The sequence below is a fragment of the Schistocerca americana genome, chromosome 8 (assembly GCF_021461395.2).
Source record: "Schistocerca americana isolate TAMUIC-IGC-003095 chromosome 8, iqSchAmer2.1, whole genome shotgun sequence".
In the NCBI taxonomy this organism is placed as follows: domain Eukaryota; kingdom Metazoa; phylum Arthropoda; class Insecta; order Orthoptera; family Acrididae; genus Schistocerca; species Schistocerca americana.
The window spans coordinates 220,898,519-220,925,119 of NC_060126.1; the positions used below are offsets into that span (position 1 = coordinate 220,898,519).

Genomic DNA, 26,601 nt, shown 5'->3' on the forward strand with positions numbered 1-26,601 from the left:
CTGTTCATTACATGAAAATGTATACTGTAGTCACTACATGCAGTAACTCTAAAAACGAATCTTTCACTGTATAGTCTACTATACGCTGTATCGAAACGTACTGGCAGAGTTAATCTGGGACTGTAACCTGGACTGATATCTGTTGCGGGTGTAAGTGGGTGTTTATTTTTTCATATTGGTAACGCCACGTAGCGCTCTGTATGAAAATCACTGGCTGTGCTGTGTGCAGTCTGTGGCTAGCTTGCATTGTTGTCTGCCATTGTAGTGTTGGGCAGCTGGATGCGAACAGCGCGTAGCGCTGAGCAGTTGGAGGTGAGCCGCCAGCATTGGTGGATGTGGGGAGAGAGATGGCGGAGTTTTGAAATTTGTAAGACTGGATGTCATGAACTGCTATATATATTATGACTTTTGATGACTATTAAGGTAAATACATTGTTTGTTCTCTATAAAAATCTTCCATTTGCTAACTATGCCTATCAGTAGTTAGTGCCTTCCGTAGTTTGAATCTTTTATTTAGCTGGCAGTAGTGGCGCTGGCTGTATTGCAGTAGTTCGAGTAACCAAGATTTTTGTGAGGTAAGTGATTTGTGAAACGTATAGGTTAATGTTAGCCAGGGCCATTCTTTTGTAGGGATTTTTGAAAGTCAGATTGCGTTGCGCTAAAAGTATTGTGTGTCACTTTAGTGAATGTTTGAGTACGTTCAGTTTTGCTCAGCTGTTTGAAAAGCAAATAATGTAAGAGGTTTATCAGCACAGTAATTCAGAAATTTTTCTAAGGGGACGTTTCATATGTCGACCCTTAGCCGAGGATACCTCACTGGAATCTTCTGATTTTTTCCTTGTAGTTTGTGTAATTAGTGTAGCTTTTGTTTATTGCTAGCGCGTAATTATTGAGAGAATTTCCTTTGTAGTTGTAGTTTTTCATTGTTGTACAGTAAAACAGTTGTGGCATGCATGTAGATTTGCAGCAAGTATTTCGCAGCTGCGCTTGCGATTAACTAGATATTATTTTCAGTGTTATGTTAATGTGTTTTCTTATTTTTGCTCTTCAAATTGTGATTTTCTGTGTTATCGTGTGAAATATTGTGACAATTATGGCGTGTGAAAAACGTAATACTAGGCTCCAAAGTAAACTGAGAAATGACAGTGAAGACGAAAGCAGTGTGTTAGCGCCACCGTGTAATGAATTAACTAATGTTCAACATAGTAATTTGGTAATTGTGCATAAGGAAATGGAGCGGGCGGCAAACAATGGCGTAGACAGTGAAACAATTAGTGAACAGGGAAGCATTATCGATCGAATGGTCGGCAACAGCTCGGCTCAGGATTCCGAAATGACAGGACACAATCTTGCAAATACTGTAGATTCAGGTTTTGCGTCCTCACCGTTTTCTCAAATAAATTACGACACATTTTCTGCTTTTCAAAATGCGAATATTGCCGGTTCAAACGCACTGCCGAATAGCACTGAGGAACATGTTTCAGACACCAGTGCGCTGTTATTACAGTTAATGCAACAAATGGGACAAAGGCTACAAAAAGTTAGACACAACGCTTGTCAAAATCAGAAACAAATGGAACAAAATCTTCAAAAATTAGACACGATGGAACAAAATCAGACACAAACACAGCAAAAGCTTCAAAAGTTAGACGCAATGGAACAAAATCTTCAAAAGTTAGACACAATGGAACAAAATCTTCGGAAGTTAGACACCACACTTGAACAAACACGTGAGTTACTACTGAGTTACATAACATTGAATCGAAATGTCAAAAAGTCTGTAATGACGTAAAAACACAAATTTGTGAGCATTTTCAACCTATGTTTTCGCGTCATGAAAATGCATTACAGAATCACGAAGCAGCCATAAAAGAACTGCAAACTATTGTTCATGAAAATCAGGAGACCTTGCAAGCTAAAATTGACTCAATTGCATCTACCGAATCGGTTACGCAACTTGCAAAAACTCAGGAAAACTTAAAGGACACAGTAGATACTCTGAGAATTGGTTCAGAAAGACACATGGAGGAAATTAGTTCATTATCAGAGAAAGTAGTTGAACTTTCGGATCAGCTAAATAATTTATCTACGAAGGTAGATGATAATCTGAATGACACAAAACCGGTAGTCTTTAATGACACAGAAGAGTGCGAACAAATTAGGAAATTCAACCAAAATCAGAATCAAATTAATACGCAACACCAAAGAGAAATCCGGGAAGTACAAGATCATCTGACACAGGTAATACAAGAATTACGTATTTCAGTGGACACTCGCGCCCCGATACGGGAAGAGGGACATAGAACAGCCACAAAATAATAACACAGCGCATTTCGGAAATTATGAAAGAAATTGGCAAGGTGCACCGAATTTTCAAATGGAACCGCCGAAACGACGTAACAATGGCCGATATGCGACTCGCCGACATGATGACTTTGACTATAAGCTGTTTATTACTACACGTAAATTCAAAACATTTAAGAATTCCGACAACGACATTCATCCACAAGCGTGGCTTCATCAATTCTATCATTGTTTTCCTCCCAACTGGTCATTAGAGCACAGATTAGAATTTATGTGTGGCTATTTAGAGAATAAACCAGCTGTAAGAATGCGATCGGTCATTCACGACTGTCACAGTGAAGGAGAATTTTACCATGCCTTCCTCTCAGCATATTGGTCTCAAGCTACACAAGACCGAGTAAAACATAGCATCATGATGATGAAACACTTTAAACAATCTGAATTTTCCAGTCTTGTCAAATATTTTGAAGACATGTTGCATAAGAATCATTATCTTTCAAACCCATACAGCCGTTCAGAACTCATCCGCATTTGCTTAATGAAATTGCCTGAACATTTAAGAAATATTATTTTGGCAGGGCGTTGCAAAGACGACATTGAAGCTTATCAGGGACTCTTACAAGAATTAGAAATTGACACAGACAGTCGCGGGATGCGAAAACAGGAAAACAATCGCTACAGGTCACATCCGTCACAATTCCGTGACGACAGAAACAATAACTGGACACGACAAGTCTATTCTTACAACGCAAATCGTGGCCAAAACAGACACCACCCATATGACAACCACTGGCAGAGTAATAATAGTTACAGAGAAAGATCGCATTTCTGTAGTAATGAATATGACAGAGATTACCATAGAAACAGACAATATGGGAACAAAAACGATTATTACCAAGGGAGACAGAATAACTTCAGACGCGACAGTTCAACGCGCAGTTACGATTTCGGGAGAAATTCTCCACCACGTGACCGACAAACAAGAAACTATGTAAACTACCGACAAAACGACAGACCTGAATTCCATCAGAACTGGCTGGATTCAAACAGAGCAGGGCACTCTCGGCAAGGTGAATTTGTAGAAGTTAGGTCTCCTAATCCCAATAACGATGCACGCCAACAAAAAGATAGCAGACAATGACTCGCACCGCAGTCAACCACGTGCGCCGGCTGGCTCAGAGAAAAATAACATAGACGCTAACCTTAAGAAAAATTTGAGCATTCTTTACCGATGTACTATATACCACATGATAATTCCGTTGAAGTTGAAACTCTGCGTACTAGGAAGAGTAAAGGTTAACACCACATTTCACATGTAAAACCGTTTATTGAAAGATAATCTGCTTTTTAACTTTGTCTTTGCCATATAACTTTTCACTTCACGTTACTAGTATCCTTTGTCAGACTTAGAATCTGTTAACATGCAACAATGTTTGAAGTTAAATATCCAGTCAAGAGCCAAGAGAACTTATTTAAACAGAAATTACGAATACATTGTTATTGTGAACAGACGACACAGTGTTATTGTGTGTGTACATTCTTGCTTCTTAGTTGCACGATTTGGTTTACTTGAAAATACATTCTGGATTTAAAGTACTTTCTGTGAGATACCCGATGACACAGTGGTTAGTTTATGTGACAGCTACACGATTTTTATCACGAAGCTACTAATGAGTGACAATTTACAATGTTGCATTTGCGGTGTATCTGTTTTATATCTGCACAGTTTTTCTGAATTCTTCTGTAAAGTAAAACATGTTTTAGTAGTAACTTTTGTGGTATAGCTACAAGGAGACATCCTTTTCCATAGGACAACAATACGTTACAGCACAGTACTTTCTTAATCACGGCATTAAGCGTAATAACTAAGAGATCTATACGCAAAGCATTTCACTTTTGTGTATCGTGAGGTAAGTACATTGACTTCTGCAGAACTTAGCTTTCGGAGGACGATAACTACGACACTTCCACAGAGATTATCTTACAACAAGACGCACAGTTTAGCGCTACAGTACGCGTATTTGAGTGATTAATTTTGTACTTAAATCATTTATTTTTAAAGATATTTGAAGTACAATAATACGAAGCTTTTCCGTGATACATTTCATTCCATTGCTGTAATCTGTAACACCTGAGGGTATAATTACATTAATCCTCAGGGGGGTAAACGCGTACTCTGTGTACCATGTGTTTGGCAAGCACAAGGAGCCCTAGCTAATATGGTATTTGCTTATACAACTTTACACATCGGTACCATATTCCTCTAACACAGAATTACATAGCTATCTGATTATTTAACAGAGAAACAAATATTTTTTCTACTATGTCAGTGACAGATATTTACGCAAATACACAGTTGGATAACTTCACACTTATGAAATTGTATTTTGTCTGTACTTTGTGAACTGTTCATATTTTTTCGGAACCATTGTGATACTATGAGAGCTTTGAATGATGTACAGGGTCCGGCATAAAAAACTCCCCGATTACAAAGTAACGTGCAGCGGACAGTAGAAGGAGCAGAGTGGTGGGGGGCGCGTCGTTAAGTAGCTGCCTACGTGCCGTTTTCAGTGTACGCCATGGCGTGGTCTGGTGAACATCGTGCCTTAGTAGTGGAAGATTTTATTCAAAATGGCGAATCGCCTATTAATACTCAACGTGCTTTTCGCGTTCGCTTTGCGCTCGGACGACAGGACCCTGTTCCCGATAAGAAAACAATTTATTCTTGGGTTGCTAACTTTCGTGAGACAGGTTCCGCATTAAAAAGGAAACCACCTGGACGACCACGGACTGCAACAGGCCCCGGAAATGTTGATGCAGTTAGAGCTTCAGTTCAACAATCTCCTCGACGATCCGCTAAAAAGCATGCGGCAGCACTACGGATATCTGATCGAAGTGTGAGAAGAATCTTGCATCGAGATCTTAAAATGCATCCTTACAAAATTGTAACTACGCAGGAACTGATTGAACGAGACTGTGGTGTCCGTGTAAGTTTGTGCCAAGACCTTCTTCGGAACATTCGTCCCAACGATATTGTGATTTTTTCTGATGAAGCACACTTTCACCTTGCCGGAACAGTGAACAGCCAAAATTGCAGGTACTGGTGTGAACACAATCCCCAAGAACTTCATCAACGACCACTTCATAGCCCTAAAGTAACAGTATGGTGTGCTGTTTACAATTCCGGAGTGATCGGTCCTTACTTTTTCGAAGAAAATGACAGGAATTTAAACGTCAACAGTGAACGCTATTGTGCCATGCTCCGCGACTTTCTCCAACCGCAACTAAGGGAGCTTTTTGGTGAAATAGAGAATGTGTGGTTCCAGCAAGATGGTGCTACTGCCCACACAGCGCGGCAGTCACTGGCATTGGTGAAGGAAATGTTTCCTGGACATGTGATCTCGTTGCGTGGAGACATTGGCTGGCCCCCACGATCGCCGGACTTAACGCCCTGTGATTTCTTTCTTTGGGGCTATTTAAAAGCAAAAGTTTGTGAACAACGTCCACAATCTTTACGAGCCCTGAAAGAAGCAATTACACAAGAGGTTGAAGCTATTCCACCTGAAATGACTAAAAGAGTAATGAATAACTTCAGGGAAAGACTCAAACAGTGTGTCGACAGTGCAGGAAGCCATTTAAGGGATGTTTGATTTAAAAAGTAAGACCATAAGAGTATTTTCTAAAATGGCATAATATGTACTTTTATTTAGTATAAATAAAATTGTTCTACCTTATTTGGTTTTGTTTTTATTAGCTTTCCTTAAAGGGGAGGTTTTTCGGCTGGACCTTGTATATGGTATGGGATCATGATTTTTAAAGAACGTTTGAGGTAGATGACACTATTTAAATGAGCAGAGAAATTTTTTTTAGGTTTTGAAATTATTGGAGGAAGCTACGACGATTTTGAGATTTGGCTGAGGGTTTATGATGTTACGATGACGATGTGTATTACGCTGTTGCGGTATGTTTATGATCAATAAGCTGATGCTATATGAGGAATTTGATTATGCTACGTATTTATTATGATGAAATATTGAAGAAGTGTCGACGAATATTGATATGTGTAACAAGGTAAGGAATAATGAGTAGTGGTTAGGGACTCTGAATTGTGGAAAAGGATGTTGGAAACCAAGAATCGTACTTTAAGAATTATGAAATGTGTGTACATGCGTGAATGTATTACAATGCTGTCGAAACTTTTTTGAACACTGTTATATTCACAGAATTTTGTTTCTACACATTTGCCACGCAAATTCTCGACCTGTGAAATATTTTTATATGAGACTGTCATTGTAGTGGAAACTGCTGTCGTAAATATTTCGGTAAGAAAGATAAGTGACCACCTTCACGTAATGCATCGTGGGCACCCAGCTGCGTGACAGATGCCTGGAAAAAAGCCATTAGTGTGTGCCTTTCAGAGGCACAGGTGGAGAAAAAAAAAGGAGGCCCTTATCCTCGCTATTGACATTCCTTTGTAGAAAGCATAACAAATACGACACGCTCAAACTTGAAAACATATGATTATACTGTGGAGCTCTTAATTTATGATATTTACTAAAATGCCTAATGAAACGATGAGAAACATTTCATGGCTATTGTCTTGCTAGTTGAGAGAAATGCCATATGGCTTGCTTTATATATTTATTTACTCATTTTGTTTAATATCTAGTTTCTAGCTGCACTGCAGCATTGGTTATTATAAATTTTAATAGATGCACTAATATCACTATTTTCTGTCTACAGACCCAGTAAAGAATACGTTTCTCACATAATTTCTTAGAAAAGAGAGCACAAATAGACATTTCCTTTCACAAGAATTGCATAAATAATTTTATAATGACTTGGTAACTTTCTTGCAGAGTAAGTTTTTGTGATGCATCACTCTAGTGTCAAGATGTGACATAGGTATTAGACATGGCCATTTTTAGTGTAATATTTTTTCTGCTTGAGCTATGTCATGTTTAGATATAAGTTATTGCATTTGCTGCTGCTGTTTGCCAGGCATAGTGCTACTAAATTTCACTTTACATTACTCTGTTAAACCAGTTTTTCTACGAATTTATTTTTCTTGTTTGCTGTGCATTGCCTTATATTAGTTGTAATATTGCATTTGCTTTGCTAATTTATGCTGCTTGCTTTGCCATTTGTATTTTTTATCATTGCTGTTTGTGTTAATTGTTTTGTGCTGCTGCATTGCCTCCTCCCTTAGTTTAGCATCTGAGCTCAGTAGATTTAAGTTAGCTTAAGATGGGGTAGGCCATATAAGAGAACAAGCTGTGATGAATTGGAAGAAATGCATTGAGAAGCTATAAGAAAATGGTTTGGCCAAAAAAGTATTTTGAAAGAGGACATGAACAAAAAAGTAGGGTTTAGGGACAGCAGGTATAGATAGGACTTTTTGGGAATAATGATGAACGAAAGGAGATCTCCAAGAAAAAAAAAGGTTTTGTTTGCAAAATACTGCAGTACCAAATGTTACACTTAAAACAAAGCCTGTCATTTCCTCCTGTGTTATCCCACTGTGCGTTTGTGTACCCTTGTGTATTTGTTTTCTTCCTGTCTCTGTGTACATTTTGATAGAATTTTTTTCTCTTCTAATACTAAGCTACATTCACTATGATGAGGAATACTGTTATCCTCAAATATAATTTGCATTAATAATATGTTATTTACTTTGTAAAGATGTTTAGACATTATTTATTCTGTTCTGTTTTAATGCTCATGTGTGAAGTTGATGTTTCAACAATTATTCTGATCTTTTATGTATTTACTTATGTCATAATTCCTGTAACACTGATGTATATGTTTATTTCTATTCTTTTGTAAAGCCCCTATTACTACAATTGTTATCTGTATTATTATGTTTTTAATGATGTATTTTGTACCTTTGTTATTGTATTCTTATGTTATAAAATTGTAATTGATACCAGTTCGTCAAATTAAGTAACTTGTAAGTTACATTTCACTGCACACGTTTCTGTTGGTCATAGTATATGGACAATATGTGAGAAGTAGGGACTCATAGTGTTTGCACGTGTGTTAATAATTTTGCAAAGGACTGGATAACAGCATTGCTGGTTCTAAGGACATTTCAAAAAAAAATTTTGTGAGTGGACAAGTGGTGGATTATGGACTTGCTATATTGTCCGCAAGACTCTTCGGTGGTGATTGTGCACCTGCCCAGTCGCAACACATGGTTGCTGGCTGTCTCTACAAGGACTACTGTGGGTCTGCATCTTTGATGATCCACCAATACCATTATTTCTACAAGGACTGCAGTGGGTCTGCACCTCTGGTAGCCCACCAATACCATAATCTCTACCAGGACTACAGTGGGTCTGCTCTGTGATAACCTACCTACCAATACTCTTCAAAATTTCGACTGAGTCTGCTGTGGGTTTGCTCTGTTGTGGACCAATACCTGTCTGCATGTCAAGAGTCAGCACTGTCTTTCCGTTGGAAGGACAACACTACTTCTTCAAGATTGCATAGAAATCCACTACTTCCATGTGCATTTTCTTTTACTGCTCAGACTTTGAGAAAAAAAAAAACACAATGCAAATTTACTGCGATGGATGATCAGGACTGTCTTTATCGACTGTGAGAAAATTTTAGCTTTTGACCAACATTGTATCAATAAATGTGTGCGTTTGATTTATTTGTTATTGTAATTGTGAAAAAAATTTTAACAAATATGTATTGGCCAGTGCCCAAAAAAGTTTGTAAATTTTTTTGTGGGGAGCATGGGGGCTATGTAAGTAGGCTGTTCAGGTTTTCTTATTGGTAACGCCACGTAGCGCTCTGTGTGAAAATCACTGGCTGTGCTGTGTGCAGTCTGTGGCTAGTTTGCATTGTTGTGCGTCAGAGATTTTTCGGTTATAGAGAAACGAAAAGGTAAGCAAGGCTGTTGTCCTGCAAGATTGTTGGGTGAGCTAAAACTGCTAACCCCCCCCCCCCCCCCCCCCTCCACGTACTTGCAGTGCATGACTGACTCCTGTGCATTTAAAGATTGTAAGATATACAAATGTAGTACGATTAAAGTGGCTCATGGTCATTAATTGCGAATAGCTATTACAAATTCGGACACAAAGAAGAAATAACAAAACTGTATGTTAGGAATTAACAATAATAGTGAAAAAAGTAACTCCGAAAATAATCATAAAATAAAACGACTATTTATCTGTGTGTGCTAATACACAATTGAAGTGATGTAAGACCCAGAAATATTGCTGCTACCCCTGTAAAGAATTTACTTTCCATATATATCAATCAAAATTAAACAAACGATTTACCTTTGTAATTGCATACTGATTAGCGCTTTTGACATTACGATTATGTACAATTGAACAAATGCTGTAATAGCTATTTCAGAAGTTTCCACAATCGTGTTAAATATTTTCGTTCAATACACACACCCGAAGCTCCACAGGGAAAAATACCAGATGACATTCATCAAATACCAACTTACATGAAACTAAATATTACTAACAATATTAGTACAGTTTGTCATTTTGAATGTACAGTCTAAATAATTACCAGAAGCGCCTACCATCGCACTGTTGTCATAGCTAGATGGGTATTTAATGAATCCTAGGAATTATAAAGAAACAATGAACGACTGTTTCCTTGTAAATACTCTAAATCTGTGTTCTTCTGAAACACTTTTGCGTCAGTTCAACATAATCAGTATGTTCAAAGTGTATCTGTATCAAAACCTAAGCAATATTTAAGAAATTTAGAGAATTTTCATGTAACAATACATATCCCTTAGTACTTCAGACCGGAAGTTTAAAGAACTGTTCAGTTGCTTACATGTAACTTTAATAAAAAACATCGACATATAACGTCTATTAGTTGCAATTGCCTAACAACATTAATGATGTAATAGCAAGTCTGATAAATATTTATTTGGGCAGAGAAGACAGCCGGGATGGCCGAGTGGTTCTAGGCGCTGCAGTCTGGAACCGCGCGACTGCTACGGTTGCAGGTTCAATTCTTCCCTCGGGCATGGATGTGTGTGATGTACTTAGGTTAGTTATGTTTAGGTAGTTCTACGTTCTAGGGGACTGATGACCTCAGAAGCTAAGTCCCATAGTGCTCACAACCATTTTTTGGGCTGAGTGGATAAAGAATTGGTCCAGGTATCCTGAATTCTGCGATAACCTTCTATCCCTCTTTATCAGATCAAGGACCCCCAGTGCTAAAATGTCTGTGTCGACAACATGTTAGCTACTATGTACAGCTACATAGAGTGATTTTATAAGAATTATTTGGTGTTAAGTTTTACGTTTCTTATTTGGAGTACTTCGATTAAAATTTACCGCCCGTGAGAAACAGGACGTTTACCAAATTTATGAGCGAAGACTATGCTGACTGTGAAGACGTAAGCAACGTTAAGAACAAAGAGCGTAAAAAAGGTGTTCAGTCTCTATTAATCGCTGCAGAAATTGTGCTCCACATGTGCATCGAGTGTCCGTCAGCGACACCAAAACCATCTGACGTCTGCCAAACTTCAAATAGGGCTTTTCGTAGCGAAGACTGGATTGTGGAAGTCCCTCGTAATCTGGTTTTAGCTCAAATTCTCCAAAATTAGTCTGGCACAACAAACTTTCAATGATTAACATTGTGTAACACCCTTCCTGGAAACCTTATTGTATGGAGGAGTCAGAAATAATCTTTTTTTCTGAACTCTTTTCTATGTTTCACAAACTATAAAAAGTCGTCTTCTTTTCGAACACCGACCGAGCTGACATAGTGGTAAGACAAGACGATTGTTAGTACACTGAAGTGATTGATGACAGTATTATTGTGTATACAGTGTATAAAAGGTGGTGCATGTGCGGAGCTGCGATTTGTACTCATATTATTCACATGAAAGGATTTCCGAGGTGATTATAGCCGCACGACTGGAATAGACTTTGAACGCATAATGGTAGTGGAGCCAGACACATGGCACATTCCATTCCTAAATTCGTTAGATAATTTAATATTCCGCAACCCATAGTGTCAAAAGTGTCCCCAAGAACACCAAATTTCAGGCATAACCTCTCACCGAGGACATAGTAGTAGCCGAGGGCCTTCACTTGACGAGAGAGAGCAGTGGCGTCTGCATAGAGTTATCTGTGCTAAGAGTCAAGCAAAACTGAGTGAAGTAATGGCAGAAATGGATGTGGAACATACGACGAACGTATCCGTTAGGACAGTGTGGTGAAATTTTTCGTTAATGGTCTATGGAGCAGACGATCGTCGTGAATGCCTTTGCTAATAGCACGAAACCGGCTGCAGCGCCTCTCCTGAGCTCAGGACCATATCTGTTGGACCTTAGACGACTAGAAAACCGTGGCCTGGTAAGATGATGCCGGTTTCAGTTGATAAGAGCTGGTGGTGGTATTCGAATATGGCGCTGACCGCACGAAGCCATGGACCCAAGTTTTCAACAAGGCACTGTGCAAGCTGGGTGTGGCTCCAAAATGGGGCGGGCTGAGCCTACGTGCAATGGGCAAGGTCGTCTGGTCCAGCTGAACAAATCATTGACTGGAAATGGTTATGTTTGGATACTTGGAGACCATCTGCAGCCATTCATGATCTTCACGTCCCCAAACAACGACGGAACTTTTATGGATGACAATGCTTCTTATCACCGGGCTACAGCTGTTCGCGATTGGTTCGATGAAAATTCTGGACTATTGGAGCGAATGGTTTGGCCAGCCAGATAACCCGACATGAATCCCATCGGACATTTATGGTAAATAATCGAGAGATCAGTTCGTGCACAAAATCCTGCACCGGCAGCATTTTTGCGATAATGGATGGCTGTAGAGGCAGCATGGATTATTATCTCTGCAGGGGACTACCCACGACTTGTTGAGTCCATACCACGTCGAGCTGCTGCAAAAGTAGGTCCGACACGTTACTGAGATGCATTCCGTGATTTTTGTCACCTCAGTGTAAGTCAGTGAAAGAATTGTTACATCTTTTCACGAAAGACTGAGGAAAATGATTTCTTACATTACCGGGCGACGTGGCCCAGTTAATAACACTGTGGATTTGAATCTATAGGGACAACGGACGAATTCCCTTTGCAGCCTCCGTATTTACCCTTCCCGTGGTTTCCCTACATCGCTTAAGGCAAATTTCCGGATGGCCTCTTTGAGAAGGACATGACTGATTACCTTGCTTATAACTGACTAACTGTGTCTTGCGCTCCCTCTATAACGCCCTGCTTTTTTTATGAGTCCAAACAATACGATTACGTGCTTAATAGCGTATTGGTTAACCTTCGTACGCAATACAGCAGCGATGAAGTGTGGCATAGATTCGACAAGTCCGCTGTGGACATATGTTGGAGGAACTAGATAGGTTGAGGAGGGTGAACGGTGTTGGAACTGGCAGTCGGCATGAAGACACCTAGGAAGAAAAAGTATTCAGACAATTGTACTTTGCGTATATGCAATTGATTTGACCAACTGTCTGAGTTGAATGAAGAGAAGCCTCTTGTAGCTATAGGTGTAGGAAACATGCAACAGTCCTCAGGAGTTGGAAGGCCTAAGTCAGTTGCAAAGTCTAACAGAAAGAAGAAGGTTCTGCTGCTAGGTAGTTCGCACGGTAGAGGTGTGGGCTAGCAATTGCAGGAAGTGTCGGGGAGTGAGTAGCTGGTCACCAGCATTGTGAAACCTAGTGTAGGGTTGGCTCAGGTGACTGACAGCATAGGGGAGTTATATAGCAATTTTAGAATAGAGGATCAGGTAGTGATTGTGGGTGGAGCAGGAAATAGTCTTGCTAGGGACGGGGAATACGATGTAGGTGGTGACCTGGTAGGGATAGCTACTCAAACTTGTGGCGCTAATGTGCAGTTCGTGCTACTGTTTCAGCTTTATGATCGGCTTTATCTTAATGTGGCTGTTAGGCATGCTAACATGGGGCTGGAGAAGGCACTGATGGCAGAGTGAATGGGTCGCATTTCAGTGGTGCCAGTTGGGTCCATCAGATGTCGGGTTTCACTAGGCATGGCCTGCACCTCAGTAAGTATGGGAAGAGGAGGCCTGCAAAGCTTATAGGTAAAAGTGTAGTGGGTGGTGGTGGTGGGATCACTGTAGTAATTGTTGTTAAAGTTTCACCTTTTTTAGACTGAAGTCAGTTGATAGATATACCTGCTTAAAGGAAGGAAGTCCCTCTAACTAAGGAATCACCTTCTGAAGAGGTCAGGTATCAATACAAAGAAGGAATTAGGATATTCTATCAAAATATAACAAATATTAGAGATAAAGTTAGTGAACTGCTTATAGATGTTGATTCTGACATTATTGGTATATCAGAGCACACCTTAAATAATTTTATAATTCAGAGGCTTCCGTTACGTGGATACAAATTAGCTGGCTGTGTTTCAGGGAGTTCCACAGACGTCTCACGGCACACCACTGAACAAATATATGAAATTTGAGCAGAGTTGGTTGAATTTAGTAAAGCTAAACTTCCAGTTGTTGTTGTTGTTTATAGGTCCTCTAGCTCTGGCTTCAGAGCATTTCTGCTCAAGCTAGAAAGGGTTCTTGGTTCACTTTATAGGAAGTAGCAAAAATTAGTTATATGTGGTGACTTCAATATTAATTTTGTTTATCACTGTGCAACAAAAAGGATGTTGGTAGACCTCCTAAACTCATATGATCTGATGGAGACTGTATTTCCTCCAACTAGGGCGCAGGGGAACAGTAGCCTAGCCATAGACAATATTTTTATTCATTCCTCATTACTAGATGGGCGTTCTGTTAGTAAAATGGTGACTGGCCTTTCAGAACATGGTGCACAAATTTTAACACTAAAAGGCTTCTGTACTCAAACCGTTGTCATATATAATCATAAACTACGTAGGAAAGCTAATCCATCGGCAATAGAGAGCTTTTTAAACCTCGTTAAAGAACAAGAGTCTTAGGACGTTTATAGTGCCGATAACATAGATGGCAAATATAATTCTTTCCTTAACACATCTCTCATGCTCGTTGAGAGTTGCTTCTCATTAGAACGTTCTAAACGCGGTACTAACAGCAAAAGACAGCCTGGGTGGTTGACTAGTGGATAAGAATCTCATGTATAACAAAGCGGGAATTATATCAAAATGTTAGAAGTAGTCACAATCAAGCTACACTGACCCATTAAAAACAGTATTGTAAGGTGCTTAAAATGTTATTAGGAAGTCAAAGAGAGTGTGGTACGTAAACAGAATAGTTAATTCACGAGATAAAATTAAAATCGTATAATCAGTTGTGAAAGAAGTGTCTGGTCAGCAGCACAAGTTCGACGATATAAAGTCTGTTCGTAGTAAAAATATTTCTGTTACTGATAAGTCAGATATATGTACAGTATTTAACAATCATTTTCTGAGCATTGCTGGTGAATTAAATAAAAGCTTAGTTCCTACTGGGAACCATGTCACTCTGCTGGAAAATACCTTTCCGAGACTGACGCTTGAAATACTCCTCTGTGACACGTGAGTCAATAATTAAATGACTGAACACTAAGGACTCTCATGGATATGATGGAGAGCCTAGCAGAATATTAAAGTATTATACTGAACATGTTAGCCCTATAATTAACCATATTTATAATTTTTTCTTTAAGAATAGTCAGTTTCCTGCACGATTAAAGTACTCAGCAGTAAAGCCGCTTTATAAAAAGGGAGAAAGGGATAAAGTAGACAAATTTAGACCTATTGCTATGTCATCAGTGTTTGCTAAAGTTATTCAAAGGGCTGTGTATGTAAGGATAACTGATCATTTTATATCACATAATTTGCAATCAAATGCACAGTTCGGCTTAAGAAGTCGTTTAACAACTGAAAATGCTATTTTCTCATTTCTCTGTGAGGTGCTGAATAGATGAAACAAAAGGTTTCGACGCTAGGCAATTTTTCGATTTAACTAACACGTTTGATTGCATTGATCACAAAATATTGCTCCAGAAGTTGGACTATTACTGAATACGAGGAGTAGCTTACAACTGGTTCACCTCTTACTTTAACAAGAATAATCAAAAGTCATTATTCACAGTGCTGAGAATGGCTGTGACGTGAAGTCTGAGAGGGGTTCGGTTAAATGGGGGCTGTCCCGGGAACAGTGTTGGGTCACTACTGTTCCTTATTTATATAAATGATATTCCCTCTAGTATTAGGGTAACTGTTTGCTGATGACACTAGCTTGGTAGTAAAGGATGTTGTGAGCAACATTTTCTCGGTTTGAAATAGTGAAGTTCATCACATAAGTTGATGGCTTGTAGAAAATAGCCGGCCGCGGTGGTCTCGCGGTTCTAGGCGCTCAGTCCGGAGCCGCGCGACTGCTACGGTCGCAGGTTCGAATCCTGCCTCGGTCATGGATGTGTGTGATGTCCTTAGGTTAGTTAGGTTTAAGTAGTTCTAAGTTCTAGGGGACTGATGACCACAGATGTTAAGTCCCATAGTGCTCAGAGCCATTTGAACCATTTTTTTTTTGTAGAAAATAAACGGTATCTGAAGTAAGTGATCGTTCTACACGAAAATTAGTCTACTTTGCTTATTTTCATTCGCTTATGTCATATGGTATTATATTTTGGGGTAATTCTTCCAATTCTAAAAGGGTATTTTTGTCTCAGAAACGGGCAGTTCGGGCAATAAGTGGTGTAAGTTCACGAACCTCTTGCCTACCCTGTTCACTAGTCTGGGTGTCTTGCATTGGCCTCTCAATATACGTATTCTTCAAATCGTTTCTTGTTAACAAAATCAGCCTATTGCCAAGAATTATCAGTTTTCACTCTGCTAATACTCGGCAGAAATCCATTCTGCATTTTGATCACATAAGCTACCACAAGGATTGAAAAATCTTAGCAGTAATCCACGCGCTTTCAAATCGAAACTGAAGAGTTTCCTCATGTGTCACTCCTTCTATTCTCTTGTGGAGTTCCTTGAAAAATTAAGCTGATTCTTATGCTACATTGTTAAGTGCGTTTACAAAAACATATGGTTTGATTTTTTGTGCTCATAAACACTTTTTATCTGTTATTACCGTTATATTGTAATTTCAAGTACTGATACGTTCCATGACCTTGGAGATTTGCTCCTCAATTTGGTCCTACGGAACTAGACGTGTAAATAAAATAAAATAAAAATGACACCAGACGTGCCAGCACAGATAAGGTAATTGTCATAAGAAATGGGCAAGTGGTTTGTAGGCTCATAGCTGTAGGCCAATAGCGTTCCAGATGTGTTCTATCGGGTTTATATTAGTAGTACTTGATGACAAAGACAGTAACATGATGACGTATTTGTAAGGACTCGCTGCTGTGTGATATTAATTTTTATTTGTTCCCTTACACTGCGTATCGGTTTCGGCTAAACTGTCGCTACCGAGTGACGCATATATTGTCTAGATGGTCTGACATACATGTAACATAGTTGGGAACTGTATTTTATCTGTCGTAATATATTTGCTGGGTTAACGTCGTGATTAATTTGTTGTGACAGTAATATGATATCATAGCTACATAAATGTGCAATTACTGTCATAACGAATTAACTAATTTAGCAAATAGAAAACTGCAGTTAAAATACAGTTACCAAAGATATGTACTGAAAGGGAAGAAACTAAATTAATAACGCACTCTTGCTCACTAGCTAACTTAAACAACGCTGCATGCCCTGTAGAAAATGAACATCAACATGAGTTCAATAAGATAACCTTTACGCCACTGTAGCACGGTTCTGGACATGTGACACTGGCTGTTATCCTTCGAAACGTTGTCATCGCATTCGGGGAAGAGTGTACGCAAGGGTTGCAGGGCCGGCCGCAGTGGCCGAGCGGTTCTAGGCGCTACAGTCTGGAACCGCGCAGCCGCTTCGGTCGCAGGCTCGAATCCTGCCTCGGGCATGGGTGTGTGTGATGTCATTAGGTTAGTTAGGTTTAAGTAGTGCTAACTTCTATGGGACTGATAACCTCAGATGTTAAGTCCCATAGTGCTCAGAGCCATTTGAACCATTTGAACCAAGGGATGCAAGGCTTCCACTACAATGTTAACGTAGTTCAGAGCTCACATGCTGCGTTCTACTACTTCCACAGGTCCCACTGCTCCAATACGAGTACGAATGACCCCTGACCCTTTAGCGATATATGTACAAATCTGTTGAAACTTTACGAGACTCAAGATGATTTGTTGAGGTTTACTGCAACAGTGATGCGTAATACATAACCGCTTTCTTCACCAACCAAAGGACCAACCTGGGCATGAAAAATTCATTTCTTTGAATACCCAAGATTGCCGCACACCTACTTCCTTCGGGAAAATAACGATTAAAATCTTGTGGGGCTTACAGAATCCCTGAATCACTGTGAGCCCACAGTACGCACAAGGAACTGCAAGCTACAATGTTATCCGCCTTTCTTTTACAATGAGATACTGTGCCGACACAGGTAGTCGTCGTTTCAGCGTGTGTCACATAATGTGCACACAGCTGATATCGAGTGATTGATCGAAACATCGCTACCACTGTCCACCGCTAGACTGACTGCCCACTGATGGCGTGGCGGCGTAGTAGAGACGAATGAGATGCAAACAGGGAAATCGTCTGGTTGATAGCCAGGCAGGAGGAGAATGGATACGGACGCTACTTACGTAGGGCAAATTGGGGATTTGGGTCAAATGGGAAGTGTCCCAAGGTAGTCGAGGCGGCGAAGGCGACCGCTCGCATTCAGCGGAAATTCCTGAATCGAGTTCCAGTCCGACACAAGTTTTCACCTGTCGTCTTGGGATTTATTACGGAACCTAAATGCGCCCGATGTCCTAGCTTTCACTTAATTCTCATAACCAACGTCCACCCATAGCGTGCACGCCGAGAGGGTGATGTTTGGTAACAAAATTTCAAATCTGAGGCGGGTATCTATAGTAAAGGTGCTGGTGATACATTCGCAAGTCATTAAAATTACATTTATTGTCATTTATTCCCCACTCGACTTACGTATGCATTAACAAATGTTCTACTTCTATATCTACATGTGTAATCCACAAGCCACCGTACGATGCGTGGCGGAGCGTACGCTGTACAACTGCTAGTCATTTGTTTCCCTGTGTCACTCGCAAACAGAATGAGAGGGAAACGACTGTCTGTATGCCACCACATGTACCCTACTTTCTATTATCTTATCTTCGTGATCCTCAGGCGCGCGAAAGGTATGTTGGTGGCAGTAGAATCGTTCTGCAGTCAACTTCACATATCGGTCTTCTAGCTTTTTTCAATAGCGTTCCTCGAAGAGAACGTTGCCTTCCCTGTAGTAATTCCCATTTCAGTTCTCGAAGCATCTCCGTAATACCTGCGTGTTGTTCAAACCTACCGATAACAAATCTAGCAACCCACCTTTGAAATGCTTCGAAATATTTCTTTAACTTGACCTCTTACAGATCCCAAACACTCGAGCAGTACTCAGAAACAGGTCGCACTACGTCCTATATACGATCTCCTTTACAAATGAAGCACACATTCCATATTCTCCCAATAAAACGAAGTCAACCGTCCCCCTTCCTTACCACAGTCCTCAAGTGCTCATTGTGTTTCGTATCGCTTTGCAACGTTTCGCCCAGATATTTAGAACTAGCGACGACTCATTACACCAATTAGAATTTTGGTATAAATCATTCTGTTCCGTCATAACGTACAAGCAGCCTGCAGAGCTTTTTGGTAATATATATAATTTTCTATTTTTGGGTCAGCCAGTGTGGCCGAGCGGTTCTAGGTGGTACAGTCTGGAACCGCGCGACCGCTACAGTTGCAGGCTCGAATCCTGCCTCGGGCATGGATGTGTGTGATGTCCTTAGGTTAGTTAGGTTTAAGTAGTTCTAAGTTCTAGGAGACTGATGACCACAGCAGTTAAGTCCTATAGTGCTCAGAGCCAGTTGAACCATTTTTTTCTATTTATGACATTAATGGTTCTAATGTTACCGGTTTTTCCTATATATATGACATTTGCACTCACTAGTACAATGGGTGTGGACAGTTACTAGATACGTGAAGTCCTAGCGATTAGTATGGTATAATCTTCCATCGTTGAGCTTTCAAACTTGTGTTGCCTGCAGTTGTCCAAATACTTGAAAGTAGCCATAGCCTAAATAGTACAGTAGTACAACAGGTAAAGTAAAATTCAGAGTTTGAGATGGATTGAAGTCATTTAAACAATTTGTCGCAGCGGTGGAAGCAAGTCTATGAAAATTTTTTTTTTCTGTTTATCATTATCTTACATTCATCAGTGAGCTCTTTAAATTCAGTATTTATATTGATGGCGAGTGAATCACTTCTCCTGGAGGTGATTCACACGAAGATTGTCCCCTCAGATAGAAACATCGAGTAAGTGCAACACTACACTGCGCAACACAATGAAGGGGTCACTTTTTCGAGACACCGTAACTGTCTCCCATAGTGCCGCAAAAGTTTGAACTTTGGCTCAGAGGTGCCTACAACTTCATCTATAATGGTACAAAAGCGTGGCGCCCTGTGACGTCTCCTTGTGGCTTAGCGACGCTTCAAACGGAAACCTGTCAACACAAGCGGAAAAGAGGCCAGAAATCAGAAGTTTAAGTGAGGTGTAAGGCGGGTTCATGATGTCACATCGCCATTATATTTCACCACAATTCTGCCAAACGCCATCGTGAACATTGGCACTATGGGTAGATTGTCACACTCCCTCTTATCGCACCCCACCCCTCTTGTCACTTCTGGAAAGGAGGTCAGAACCGCGACGACCAGCATTGAAATCACGCGTTTCTCTTGTGAGTGGCCGAAGAAAACATTTCAGACGTGCTGCCTCTCAGCCTCGGAAAGTGGCATAAACGACATTAGCGAAATCACGGCTTCCCTTGTGGGGCCCATTTACACACATTTCTCTGTCGTCGTAAACGCCAGTTTGCGTGTGATGTGCACCATAATCATGTTCTTGGCAAACCCTGGACACCGCTGACACCTCCCGGATGATTCAAGCCATCTGTATCGCCATAGTGGAGCAGGATCCTAATTAAATGTGATCGGGCGCCTTGGGTGTGTATTTCGATGGTGATTTCTGTTCTTGTATACGGACTGGAGACACTAGGGACCGTTCAAAATCACTCAAAGAAATCTGAACGCAGTCCGAAGCAGCAAAAGGTATTTATGCTTTTTAGTCCTCCTGTGACATGATCTCACGGCACTGATAAGAGCGTGAATAAAACAGAAAGGGTTCCTCTAAGATCCTCCAGCCCGGCAGCACCCTCTGTACCACGCCCGCACCTTTGTTGAACCCTTTGAAATGTACCTGTAAAGAGACACGCATTTTCTGATTTGGATGAGTCGTGGTCCTTCACATTATGACGGAAGCGAAATCTCTGAAGCCGATGAATCCATTTAGCATGTCGGAAAGGTTATTGATGTTTTTTCTGAATTGCGAAATGGGATTTCCGTATTGATAAGGGTAAAATGATAACCGTCGAAAACCACTCAATGATTGTCAATAACTGCGTCAAGGAATACAAAAGTGTAATTGAGAAAAATTAGCAGGGCAAACACCTCCCTGAACGGGTGTTTTGGGATCTTAAGAAGTGAAGGACTCCAGGGACGAATTGTTCAAACATCCACCATATTCATCAGAATTGACAATCTCACCCTTACACATATTACATTTCTAGCGAAACCTGTGGCTGGAACATTTTTTAAACCTATGATATGTTATGGCAGTTGTATTTTACAGACCATCCACAGTCACACAGTCAGAGGTGGAATTTATTACTCTCTCCCTCCTTCCTCTTTCTTATGCTTCCTCCTTATTTTCCTTTCTTAAGTCACCATTATTGTGACAGGTTGTATGCTGTGCTACATATTTCCCACCTTCTGAGAATTGCTTCATCTCTGCCTAATTGTTACACCGAACATCCTCTACAATGTATTTGCATATTCTTTTGTACCCCAAGCCCTTACCCTTGTAAGGTAGTCCGCCCTTCTATCATGGTGACATATAAGCTTGACCTGAGAAAACTGTCATTCGCGACTTGCAACATTCAAGCTGTATTTGTCTGTGTTAATCTACTTAAGATATCTTCCTTGCTTATCCCATACTGTGCAATCTTATTGTACAGATTTGAGGATTCTTTCACTTTTGCATTACTGTGTTGTTCCCATCTGCTACATTTTGTAAGGATTCTCTTAGTATGGGCAGAATTTTGTTTTCCAAGTTTTACATTTCCTTGGGAGGCTACGGACAGCAGAGGCAATTCAGTCCCTTAAGCAACACTGCAGAACAGAACACCACCGAATGGTAAGCCATTTCCGATGCAGGCGTTGGCAGCAGATGTACCATATGGCACGATAGTGAGTCAGTGGAGTGAGGAAATGTAGGCTAACGTGAGTATCTTCCTCGGCGATCTTTACGTCGGGGACCCATCAATGCTCAAGCACGATGTCTATAACTTTTGTTTACTAAATATTAGGTATTAGTGTCTACATTTTGCCTAAAAATGCTGGTGGAAGACTAACTGTCGTTAAAATTTTAATAATACATACAACTATGAAAGTCATTAGACCACATACGAATAGATACGGAGTTGTACGAAGTGTGCAAAAATTTCTGGTGAACTCCAATCTAGTCAATTGAAAACGGGTTGTAATACGAGTCTCTTCTCTTATTAGGCATCTTAACCATGCTCACAATTCTTAGTAACTTTTTAATTGTAAACTGTTTCAAGGTGCTCGTTAATATACGCACTGTAATGGCAAATCGAGATTTATTTCAAATAGATTATGTACCCACATGCTCAGATTATAACCAAAAAGGTCACTTGCTTGCATCTTCAAGCGACTCTATTGTCCCAAAAGAACTACATTACTTGATTGTGTCAAGGATAGATCTACGAGAAACGGGTCATAGGAAATCATCCGCGTCAATTTATTGATGTAATCCAGGGAAGGATTAACCTAACTTCTGCAGCCGCAGTGGGACAGCGTGGCCAGTTATTCTATGCGTCATCTACACCACTTTCTACTGGCTCGAGGTTACACTATAACGTTTACGGAGGTTTAGTATCACGATGGCATCTGCCAACATCTTCGTCTTTGTTCTTTTTATCCTTAAAACTGAAACTGTAGTAAGTACAGAATGTAGGTTTTCACGGCCGGTATTTGCAGAATTGCTTACGTCTGCTTGCTGAATTTGTTCGATTCTGTAACTCCTTTCTGAGTCGTTAAAGCTGCTGATGACGTTTCAGCATGAGAAGACCAAATGACAAGCAGACAATTATACTTTAGACCAAGGCCCTACGCAGGCAACGGCCTTGCTGCAGTGGATACACCGGTTCCCGTGAGATCATCGATGTTAAGCGCTGTTGGGTGTGGCCGGCACTTGGATGGGTGACCATCCAGCCGCCATGCGCTGTTGCCATTTTTCGGGGTGCACTCAGCCTCGTGATGCCAGTTGATGAGCTACTCGACCGAATAGTAGCGGCTTCGGTCAAGAATACCATCATAACGACCGGGAGAGCGGTGTGCTGACCCCACGCCCCTCCTATCCGCAACCTCCTCGGAGGATGACACGGCGGTTGGATGGTCCCGCTAGGCCACTCGTGGCCTGAAGACGGAGTGCTTGAAGGCCCTACGCCCAAAAACCAGATATCAGCCACTACTCGCTCAGTACGTTGGTGTGAAAGGCGGCTAACGTCGAAAATAAATCTAAATACCTAGAAGGTACCATAGTTCATTTCTGAGCTTCAGCTGTTCACTGCGCCCACGTATTTCGGTCGAAAATACAGTTACGTGTATTAACTAAACAATAACAAATTTGCCACTTCGTTTGTTTTCGTTTGAGGCAGGTATTTCACGTTATTATGAACCATCAAAGTCGGACTGTGGATACCTGCAGAGGGCGGCACACATTATGGAGTATGGGCGTATGTCTGTAAACATTGTATAATTAAGGAAACGTGGAACAACTAACATTGCTGTGGCAGCTGAGTCAACACATTGAAATTAACTGTATTTGTTTAGCTAATGAATGTGCTTCCACGAACAGCACTTGAATTTTTTGCCAGCACACTCCATTTACGTCTGCTTTGGGCGTTGCTAACTGAGGTTATAAAACAGTGTTATTTTTACAAGCGAACACGACGTAATATCAAATGGAGCAGAAGTTAATTTTGCGTGAATATTATTATTATATTTTAGTCTTCTGTAGGCACTAGAACAAGCAGCTTAGTTATAGACTGAATTTCATAAGCGTTTTCTTTTGATGAAAGTATTCAGACATTCTAACTTTATGATTGTCGTCTTGTACTGTTTCGGGGCGAAGTACGACGAGATTTGTATATGCTTCAAAAATTATGGAAGTCACCGATGTCATTCATGAAAGAATAATACCTCAAGTAATAGAAGGCACGGTGATGATTGGAATCACGTATTTGTATGAAAATACTCGTCAAGAAATTAATTGAGAGGGTAACGGATAAACATGCCTCTGCTTATATGGTACGTAGTCAAACCTTTGATTTTAGCAACACTCACGGTCTTTTCTGCTCAAGTATAACTGATTACCAAATACGTTGTGGCGTCTGTCTACTGTTTGCTTTGAACTAACTACCTGCGAGAACAGAGAATCCAGTAATAGAATAGACGGCAGTGTTGTACTTATTCAAAAAGCACTCCGTCTTCAGGCCACGAGTGGCCTACCGGGACCATCCGACCGCAGTGTCATCCTCAGTGGAGGATACGGATTGGAGGGGCGTGGGGTCAGCACACCGCTCTCCCAGTCGTTATGATGGTATTCCTGACCGAAGCTGTTACTGCTCGGTCGAGAAGCTCCTCAATTGGCATCACGAGGCTGAGTGCACCCCGAAAAATGGCAACAGCGCATGGCGGCCTGGAAGATCACCCATCCAAGTGCCGACCACGCCCGACAGCGCTTAACTTCGGTGATCTCACGGGAACTGGTGTATCCACTGCGGCAAGGCCGTTGCCCGTTGTACTTATTCGCATTCTCTAATTATCGTAAAAAAATTAATCTACCGTGTTAGCGGCACACTATTTTGTGGTGGTCCAGTATTATGATATTGTCCAAAGAACTTTCCTTATTTCACATCAGCTTGAAACGGGACCCAGTTAGAGAGTTTGTATCAAACAGGAAATACTATTTTATTATGAGACACCACAGCTAGCGAGCTGTGTAAGGGATTTTCAAGCAGAGAAAATAGTGCGGCAACTGTGATACTTGTACGAACAGCAGACCAGAATACGTTACTTCACCATATACAATGGAAGTTACCCTACTGCTAGAAATATACAGGATGGATAAAAATTGTGTTACGAAACTTTAACCCTGGATAGCTGATGCCAGTAGGAACCAAAATTACTAATGTTGTGTAGTCGACAACGTACAGTTTTTAAACTTCGGAAACTTGGCGCCACGTGCTCTGATTGGCCGCGGGATTGCCCTGTTACCGGATGCTCTTGAAAACGCATGACCGCGAATGCTTTGCCTGCCGAAGATCGCGATGTATCGAAGGCGCCCCGCACGTTCGGTGGCAGCGCGCCAGCCTTCCAGGGAACGAGTCCGCCGGGGTCTCGACGTATCCATTGTAGTTTCATGATAAGACGTACTGGGATCAAACCCGTTAACAGCTGTTAGTTCGCGTACAGAAAGTCTTTTACTTAAAGCAGGTGTGATGAAATTGCAGGTGACGTGTGTGTATTCCGAAGCGAAGCTTACGTGTGAATGCCTGTGACGTGGGATGGAGACCGACAGTAAGACCTATTCGAGACGTGTGCGTATCACGTTGGGGCAGTGCCGGGACGAGGGACGTTTGTATGTGTGAACCGACAACCATAGCACTGCCCGTCAAACGACGAACGGCAACTGGACAATCTGATGGCCAGTCGGAGCGCTTGACGCCAAGTTTTCGTAGTTTACAAATGGTGCATTGTCGATCTACACAACATTAGTAATTTTGATTCCTACTATCATGAGGTATCCAGAGATAAAATTTCGTGGCACAATTTTTCTCCACCTTGTACAATATTTTTAAATCGCTAATAGTTCACTTTGTAGGAACAGCTAGATTGTTACTTACTATTCAAATGACACATTAAGTTGCAGGTAGGCACAACTGAAAGCTTTCGGCCACAGCTTTCATCCGCAAAAGAGAAACAAAGAAACACACGACATTCATACACACAAGCAAGCACACCTCACGCACACACGACCAACCAACGAGTTAGTGGTCATGTCTGTGTGAGGTGTGCTTGCTTTCGTGTACAAATGGTATGTGTTTCTGTGTTTTTATTTTGCTGATCGAAGTGTGTTTCTCAGTTTCTGTTTTGCTGACGGAGGCTGTGGTTCAAAATGGTTCAAATGGCTCTGACCACTATGGAACTTAACATCAGCCCCCTTGAACTTAGAACTACTTAAACCTAACTAACCTAAGGACATCACATAACACCCAGTCATCACGAGGCAGAGAAAATCCCTGACCCCGCCGGGAATCGAACCCGGGAACCCGGGCGCGGGAAGCGAGAACGCTACCGCACGACCACGAGCTGCGGACACGGAGGCTGTGGTCGAAAGCTTTGTGTATATGTTTTTTAATTGTACCTGTCTGCAAGTTAATGTGTATTCTTTACGGTAGGTACCAATTCTATATGTTCCTACATTGTTGATATGCCTACGTGGAGTTTCCATTGTTTGTCACAGTCCACAATGCATTACAGTAAGATATGTTGTTACACATTCTAGAAATAGTGTGTGTATGTGTGTATGTGTGTGTGTGTGTGTGTTTTGTGCCTGTCCGTTTGAGAGAGAGAGCGCGCGTACACACAAACGCACACACGCATAGCGTTATCGAAGAGTAGCAGCATCACTTTACGTAGTCTTCCTGGTCGTTGTCCTTGGACTGCGTCTGCAAGACGTCACAGTTCTTGATTAAAATGTCGGGGAAGTAATTCGTAGTACAACACACAGTCGTTGTTACACTATATATATAACATTATCGTTTCTGGATGCGCACAGGCCTTTATACGGGGAGTTACTGCTTTGTTTGTGCTCAACCATTCCGTTCTTTTCTTTATATTAGCATAAAGACATCATTTATAGTTGCCAGTAACTACACAGGATAGAAATTGTCAGTGTTGTTCACGAGCCAATTTATCACGTGCAAACAAACACAGATGCAAACATGACCACCCGTTGATTTTTGTGATTTTGGCTTATAGCATTCCGTATGCGTACACCTGATTTTTGAAGCTTCCCTACTGTAGTCAAATGTCGCATTATGTAGAATGATCAC

At 40.9% G+C, this 26,601-nt stretch overlaps 1 pseudogene; it reads right to left on the bottom strand.

Moving 5' to 3' along the window:
• Positions 1 to 24,162: 24,162 nt before the first annotated feature.
• On the bottom strand, positions 24,163 to 24,280 carry LOC124546295 (annotated as a pseudogene).
• Positions 24,281 to 26,601: the final 2,321 nt, after the last annotated feature.